Below are 7,462 nucleotides of genomic sequence, written 5' to 3'. Positions count from 1 at the left end.
TTATTTAATTCTGATATTTCTCTGCTCTAGTTTTTCCAGATGACCTGTCTACTGGACAAAGTAGCGTGTTAAAATCACCTGCACAGGGTTAGAGTTCCCTTTATATATGACTTGTGTTTTTTCTCTTTCTACTTTCAATATCCTTTCTTTGTTCTGCATACTTGATATTTTGATTATGATATGCTGTGGCAAGTTTCTTTTCTGATCTTGCCTGTTTGGTGCCTTGGATTTCTTGTATTGATGCGGGTACATCTACTTTTTAGTTTGGGAACATTTTTTTCTATGATGCAGTTAAAGATCTGCTCTGTGCCATTGACGTGAGATTCTTATTCCTTGACTATTCATATAATTCAAAGGTTTGGTCTTTCATGATGTCTTACATATCCTGTATTTCCTCTCCACAGTGTGTGTGTGTGTGTCTGTCTGTCTGTCTGTATCTGTGTGCATGTCTGTCTGTGTGTGTGTGTGTTTGCTTCCTTCACTTAGATCTTCTACCTAATTTCCAACTCTTGTTATTCTATCTTCTGTTTGATTCATTCCATTTGTGAGAATTTCCTTTGACTTTTCCAGTTGGGTTATTGGAGTTTTCAAATCCTAGATTGTCCTTAAATATTTCCATCAGCCTTATGATTCTGTTTTCCTTGGTTAGGAATTTATTTCTAAGTTCTTTTTCTTTAAGTTCAATAATCCATTTCCATGTCTTCTTCAAATTTCTTGAGTTCTTAATGAAGTATATTATTATTTTGAATGAATTCTATGTCCTAGAGTTCATCTAGGTAATTCTTACTGGCAGATATTTCTATAGGACTGGTGACTTTTGGGGGAGAGGAGATGCTTCCTTGATCTTTCATATTGTTTGTATTTTTGTGATAAGTTTGAACATATAGACTTCTTTTGTTACTTTTGTGTCTGACTAGGCCAAGCACTGGATGTGGGACCTGGGTTAGAGCTAGGAGAGAGAGGATGATCAGGAAGACTCGTGTAGCTAGACTCTGAAGCAGGCTGACAACTTTTTTATTAACTACATTTTCCAAGTGTGATAAATTCTCAGAAAGCGAGGAACATTTTGTATCTAAAAATCGACTCATGTTATAATCTATACATGAATAAAGATTCAAACTGTTTATGCTAACACATACACAGAGAAGTTTAAAAAATCAGTTCATGGTGCTGAGAAATGGATGTTTTTCTTCAATTCAGGTGGAAAGGTGGGTATATGTACAATGCAGATATGGCAATTCACCATAGCACTCAACTGTGAGAGAAGGAGGGGAACAGGGAGGGAAGGAGGGAAGAAGGGACAGACAAAGGGACGGAGGAAATAAGGAAGGAAGGGAAGAAATGAAGGAAGGATGAAGGGAAGGAGAGAAGGGATGAGAAAGGGAGGGAAGAAAGGAATGAGAGACAGAGGGAGGGAGGGAGGGAGGGAGGGAGGGAGGGAGGGAGGGAGGGAGGGAGGGAGGAAGGGTTAGACTGAAGCACATTACAGAGTGTTTGCCTCATGGGGAGGACTTCATGTGTGCACAGTGTGGTCAGCACAGACGCAGAGCTCTGGGAGCACTCAAGTCAGAGTTCTGAGGCTTGAAAGTATTTATCTTAAGTGGCTTAACATCTCTGAGTCTCTGGGGAAATTAATGTCTATTTCATAGAGCCGTCACAGTAGTTCTGGTGCCTAATGTGTTTAGTGCAACATATGGGAAATGATGAGGCCTGGACACTGATAACTGTTTAACAGTGCTAATGCCATTTTCCTTGTGAGTCACGTAGACAAGAGCAGAGCATGTAAGGCCTATGGGCATCTACGTGCATGTGCAGACTACACTCACTCGTTACCTAGGGAGCACGTGACCACATACACTTTATCTAGTTTTTGTTTTGTTTATCCCTTTTCTTGATGCTATGGTAGTGCTATTTAGATATGCCCTTGTTTATTTTGATTATTTTTTATTTTTGAGATTATAATTACATTATTTTTCCCTTCCCTTTCCTCCTTCCAAACCCTCTCATTTTGCCCTTCCTTACTCTCTTTCAAATTCATGGCCTTTTTTTTTCTTAAATTAACTGTTGTTACATGTGTATATGTCTGTGTACATGCATATATATTCCTAAACAAGCAAACTTGCTTGGTCTGCTACTTATATATATGTTTTCAGTGGCGACCATATTTTGTGTTCTCCTGAGAGTTACTGATCAGAGTTTAAAGTCACTCGAAAACCACTCAAGTACTCTTTTTAAAAAAGCATGTCCTCGGTGTTGTTAGAACATTATGACAAGCACACTAGGGACTGACTTCCGGTTTACACGCAAAGTATCTGGTGGCCAAATGTCAGTGTGTGTCCTGTTGACACAGGGTTTGGGTAGCTGTCAGCAGGGTACCACACCTGTGTGCTCTTGAACATCCAGGTGAGTCACTTCCTGCCTCCTCACGGGGAACACTGGCCTAGAGAGGCTAGGGGCTTGAACTAGAAACACTGCGGAGATCTCAGCCTCCCTCTCGGCTTGGAGATGCCACTATGTGCCACCTCTGGTAGTCTAGAGTTTGTCACTGAGGATTTCTTAAGTTGTGGCTTTGACTGCGAAGGAACTGCTGCTTGAGAAACGACTCCGAGTGCCTTCGGAGCCAACGGCAGTGAATGTCTCTATCGATCTGTGTTCCTCTTGGAGGAAGTAATCCCACAAGTACAAACAAGCTGCTCTTGGTGAAACACAGATGGCAGCTTCAAGTGATGGTGACGAAGCCGTCAGCAACTGGAGGTCAGTCACCGTGCACTCCCGGTCGATTTGGCCACGCCTTTTCCGGCTGCTGAGAGCTAGGAGAGCCTGAATGACCCAGGCAGGGCAGCAAGGTCTTCCTGAGAAAGCAGATGCTGGTACCAGGTTACCGCGTGCTGCATGGAGGGGTTGTGTAATTTGTAGCTGATTTCCCAGAGGCTGGGCTTCATTGTAAGGGGGCAGAATTCTACCTCTAACCGCTGTGAGCATTTCCAGGAAGGAGATATGAGTCCTAACCCGAAGAATAATTCCTTCCCATCTGTGTTTGTCTGGGCAGTTGAGGCTGGGAGTGAGAGCATCGCTGCGAGGGAAGACTGCCATGCGTCTCCCCCGCACGGACGCGAAGGCACTTAAGGGAGGTGATGACTGATGGGCACTCTCTTGCTAACAGATGGCCTCTGGTGAGCCCATTTTGTGTGCTTTTACCTAATGGTATTTCCAGCGGGGGTCAGGGACGGATGCAGAGGAAGCGGGCACACCCGTGCATGCACAGAGAGAAGACATGATCCTTGAGTCCTCCTTGACTGAGCTGGGTTTAAGCCATCTGTCACCTTTACAACTGGCAAATGGAGGCCAAGGCTTCAAAAGCCTGGAGTCTTTGTTCATATGAGAACTTTCTACAAACAGCATCTTCATCCCCACATTCCCAGATCACACGGCATAGAAACCACCTAATTCTGTTCATCCACTTTCCAGTTGATAAAACTTGGGACAGGGGAAGAGAAGCATCTTCTTGGTTCCCATGTGGTGGGTGCCAAGAGCCCAGGCCTCATCCCCTGAAACCTTCCTCTCTCTTCATATGCCCACTGCCCCATGCATTTCTGCTCCACGGTGTCCCAAGAGTAAAGAGATCATTTGGAGCATAGAGATCAGCCATAAATACTCTCTTAATAAACCTCCCCTAGAGTAGGACCTTTCTCTTAGGAGGAATTTCTTTCTTGCCACAACATAAATTTCTTAGAAAAGATACAGTTGGGTCACACAGTGTAGCCTATTATGAGAACCAGAGTAATAAAAGAGGCAGATAATTTATGTGTCTCTGGGTTCCTTATGCTTATCTCAAAGTAGAGGAGCCAAGATGTGGAGACAAACAGAGAAGCGAACTCGAGACTGGAAATTCTGCGGGCAATTTGCCTGCTGCCTTCCTTGCAAGGCATTTTCAAGATAAATGGTGACACCCCCGACCATAAGCACAGTTTCTCTAAGAAGAGGCCATCCACCCTCTATCCTTTGCCAAAGGTACCGGAAACGGGAATCAACTACAACAGAAATTACCTTTACATCTCATGGTGACAGACTCACAGTGGGAGGGATGCAGGGCCCAGTGGTGTCTTAGTGCTGGTGATGGAATCTGATACTGGCCTTCTGGGTTCAGCTGATACACCTGTGTCCACTGCAGCTCCCATGGCTGGACATGTAGCATGGCTCCAGGAACCCAAGCTTGGGGGGCTTAGCCAGCCTTACCAAACTCTAGCAGATGTGCTCACTTATATTCCCTTCCTTACGCCAGAGTCTGAAGAACAACTAACTGCATGCAGACTTAGAGATTTCAGGAAAATGACAGCAGCTATGCAGCCCCCTTCTCAGTCCTTCCTGGTGCTACCTTGCAAGCCTGGCACAAATTCCCTGACACAAATCATTCTAGGACAACCTCTGGCCCTTTATTTACTGTTTGGTTGTTTTTTTGTTTTTGTTTTATTTTGTTTTTGTTTTTTGCAAATCTCCCAGAACCGGATGTTTCCTTTCAGGACCAGGACTCTTGGGATGCTCTATAGCAAAGAGGAGGGCTTGAAACAGTTAGGCTTGGGTTCCTTGTCCTGTGGGTGTAGGAACAAGAAGCTAGGACCATGTTGGGCGCCTCAATTTCCCCTATTTCGAACAATGTTGCTTTTAGGTTTGTCATACATAACTTTATATTCTGCTATAACAAGAACAACCGTGTCATTTGCAGGGAACATGGGTGAAACTCTGGGTTACCATGTTGTATCATTGTGTTAGTCACGGTTCTCTAGAGTAACAGACCTCATAGACTCCCCCCAGGGATGGAGTGAAACCTGAGACTTACAAGCTGAAATAAACCCTTTCCTCTCCAAGTTGTTTTTGGTCATGGTGTTTTAGCCCAGCAATAGAAATGCTATTGAAGACACATACTAATCGAAATAAACCAGACTCGGAAATAGAAGAATCACGTTTTCTCTCGTATGTAGAACTTAGACTTTCTGTACGTATGTATGCATATGTATGTATGCATATATGACATGAAAGTAGAATGAAGACTATCTGGGAAGATGAAAATGACTAGCAGGTGGGTGAAGCGAGGAGACATGGGAGGATTGATATGCTCAAAGCACCTGAAACACTGGAGGAAAAACACCATTGCAAAACATGTTGCTCTGTATACTAAGTGTATGTTAATCAAGAAAAATGAAGAACTGAGAGAAAGCATGAGATAATTCTTTTCCTAAAGAAAGTGCCTCCAAAGCACTTTTCTAACAGAACATCCTGAACTACCTGGGACTTAGTTTATCTCTATTCACTTTTACACCTAGAGGACTTCTGGCCATCCAGAGATTCCTTTGACCTGCCTCCATGCCTTACCTAGCCCCGTCTCCAGCAGGGTGAGGGTCTGAAGACATGGCAGCTGTGCCTGTGGTCTTCCCCATCTGCCTTCTTTCTCCAGAATCTGAGTCTGGCTTCCTGAAGCTTTGCTTCACCAGTATGTGATGTCCACAGGTTCCCTCCGATCTCCTCAGTCACTCTCTTGCTTGGCATCTCGCTGTGGCTCCTTTGGGCAACCTGGAAACACTGCACTGAGGGGCTTTTAAAGCTGAGCACACAGTGCTTCCTTTGATATGAATTCCAGTCGGCCACTGTGACTGTCACAGTCCCTCCTATAATACAACGTCTCCTCTGCATACTTAGTGCAGATTCCCACATCTCTGCCTGTGCCTTCTTTTCCCTTATTCTGGAATCTGCTCTATCCTTTTCCCTTTTCTTATCTAATGAGCTCCTAATTGTCCCGCTAGGGCCAATCTGACTTCCCTGCCTCCCTGTCATTTAACTGTTGTACATGGTCTACATGTCTTCCAGCCTTTTCCCAGGGGTGTGTTCATGTTGCTCAGCCATGTATCACACCATCTCATGACCATCACCCCCACTGTACTGGACCAATCGAGAACAGGCAGTCTCTTTGACCCTAAGTTCCTAGGAAAGTCTCCGGATCCTTCCAAGACCAGCTAATAAAACGAGGTCTGTGCTCCAATTAGCATTACCAGACATCCTGAATATTACCAGAGAAAGACAAGCATGCAGGGTTTGGCTAAATGTTCACTTGGATGGAGAAAGCATCAGTAAAGTTGGAAAATGAAGGACTGAAAGAAAGACCAATTTCTAAGACCTGGAGGGGGTAGACCACCTGGAGCTGCTAGACTTGGTCTACCTTTGGTCTTTTCTGGAAGGAAAATATTAGGAAGCACCTTGACATGGCATTAGACTGAGCGTCTGAGAGTTTCCTATTCAGGCACTAGGAAACTCAGCAGCCTGTAGTCAGCCCCACAAGAACAGCCAATAGCCGGATCTTCAGCAGCTGCTGCTCAGAGTCTCATGTGTCCCAAGAAAGTCAATGCAAAGGATGCGGCTGAAGTTGGCAGCTATGGCCAAACTGGATTATTCATTGCCTCACAAAGCCTCAGCTATCCACACCTCCAGCTTTAACCTGGAGTTTGTAAAGTTGGAACTTTGCAGATGGAGTTCAGAAATCTGCTGTGGTTACGATTGAGAATAAGTTAAAGAAAGGAAGGTGTTACCAAGGTGAGAAAATGGAAAATAGAGGAAAATGAAAAGGGGCCACAAAGGAGGGTGGGGGAAGGGAGAGGAAGGGAGGAGAGAAAAAAGGAGGTGAAGGGAAGGGGGAGGAGATAGGGAGAGGGGAGGGAAGCAGAGGGATGGGGAGTGTATGAGGACATGCTGAACAAACCCACTACTGGAAGGATTCTGGTGGGTGTAGTCAGGTGGGTAATGCTGAAATCCATGAACTGTTGTGAGCATGCCAGGGATGGAAGTAAAAGAAAGAATGTCAGCCTTTGCTCACAATGTCTTCTCAGTGCTCACTGGCCAGAACTAAAGGCCGTGTAACCGTTCAAACTGTCAGCCTTCCCCCTTCTCACTGCACTCTTGCTCACACTCACTCTTTGCAAATGGCTTCAGTTTGAAGATTTAGCTCTGGCATACTCACATACACACACACACACACATACACAATGGACATACACACACACATGGACACACACACACACATGGACACACACACACACACAATGGACACACACACACACAATGGACACACACACACACACACACACACACACGGATACACATACTGTACTTCCATAACCTTTTACTAAATCCCCCTGTCCCTTGGCTACTCTTGGAAGACATCTGAAGGACTTTTACAGCCCTTCTAGATTGTGTATGAGGGCTCTAGGTACCCCTGCCATTTCAGTGAGCAGGGGTAGTCAAGCTGTTAGTGATTGCTCCTTTGACCCCCCGCTTAAAGGTGCATGACATCCTGGTGCCCTGCTCCTCACCAACATAAACAGGCTCTTTTGCTTTCACAGCATAAAAGCGGTGGCCCCACCCACACATCTCCCAGCCACTCCCATCTCCTCCTCAGCTCAGGCAAAGGCTACTT

Source organism: Micromys minutus (assembly GCF_963924665.1).
Source record: "Micromys minutus genome assembly, chromosome: 3".
Classification (NCBI taxonomy): Eukaryota; Metazoa; Chordata; class Mammalia; order Rodentia; family Muridae; genus Micromys; species Micromys minutus.
This window is presented reverse-complemented; position numbering follows the sequence as displayed.